Below are 1,407 nucleotides of genomic sequence, written 5' to 3' on the forward strand. Positions count from 1 at the left end.
AAAATAGTGGGGTATTTTTGGAGTTGACCCCCATTGTGTGTGTGTGTGTGTGTGTGTTTAATGAATTTCCCAGGGCGCCTGGGTGGCTCAGTCAGTTAAGTGTCTGACTTTGGCTCAGGTCATGATCCCAGGGTTCTGGGATCGAGCCCTGCGTTGGACTCCGGGCTCAGCAGGGAATTTGCTTGTCCCTCTCCCTCTGCCCCTCCCCCTGCTCGTGCTCTCTCCCCTCCCCCAAATAAATTTTAAAAATCTAAAAAATAAATAAAATAAATGAATTTCCCAGGTAGAGGTATATGGAAGGAAACTTGTGGCTTATGATTTATTACGAATGAGAAGAACCTGCAAACAGCAGTGTTTATTTTGGGGGGTGGAGATTTTACACAGAAGAAAGAATACAATAGAGAAGAGTGGAGGAGATAAGAAGAATTAGCAGAATAAGATAATCTGTGTGGCAGAGGGGGTTGCTCCCACCTGTTGGTGATGCTGCAGGATAGTTTTGAAAATATATTGGAGGGTCACCTGGCTGGCTCATTCGGTGGAGCATGCGACTCTTGATCTTAGGGTCATGAGTTCAAACCCCACACTGGGCATGAAGCCTACTTAAAAATAAATAATACATATAATAGAATCCTAAGCCAGTCTGAAAGGTATTTTGTTTTGTCTTTTGTTGGGGTTTTTTGTTGTTGTTTATTTTTTTTGGTCCACACTTCCATTCTCCATCCTATGATGAAATTTGTACAATACGATATATCATTGGCAGTGATACTAAAATATTTAAGAACAAATGCGACAAAGATACCACCCAGTCAGAATGGACAAGCTGTCCAGACTCCTGTGGTAAACACTTGGTTCATAATGGTCTGGAACCTGGAAGAAGTGGTCTTAACCACCTCCAGTTTCTGGGTCCTTTCGGTCACCATGGTTGTGGGTACACTAGCTGCACCTGAGAGGGGCATGGGTAGGGGCAGGGGAGAAGGGGAGCTCAAAGTGGTAGACTCTAGATTCACTTTAGCTAGACCATCTAGACTCTGTTGTAAAATGTAACTGCATAGAAAGGTTCTTTGTTAATTGGATTTCCCCCCTCTAATCTGGATTACATCTTCTATCAGTGGAAAAGGGACATAGCGAAAAGGTAAAGAGTAGAGAGAATATTCCGCCCAGGTGAGAAGCCTTAGATTCTTTCCTGTTCTTTGCAACTTATCGGCTGAGTGACTTTGATGAAAAATTCTCTGAGAACCAGGTTCCTTACCAGGAACAAAACCCCATAACAGAGTCTCTCCAGTGATACATTGTGTATGAAAGTGCTTTGTAAACAGACACATACTTAGGAAAACTTATATATATATATTTTATTTATTTATTTATTTATTTATTTATTTATTTATTTATTTATTTATTTATTTATTT

This window comes from Mirounga leonina, unplaced genomic scaffold, assembly GCF_011800145.1.
Source record: "Mirounga leonina isolate KUSES-001 unplaced genomic scaffold, KU_Mleo_1.0 Mir_126, whole genome shotgun sequence".
In the NCBI taxonomy this organism is placed as follows: domain Eukaryota; kingdom Metazoa; phylum Chordata; class Mammalia; order Carnivora; family Phocidae; genus Mirounga; species Mirounga leonina.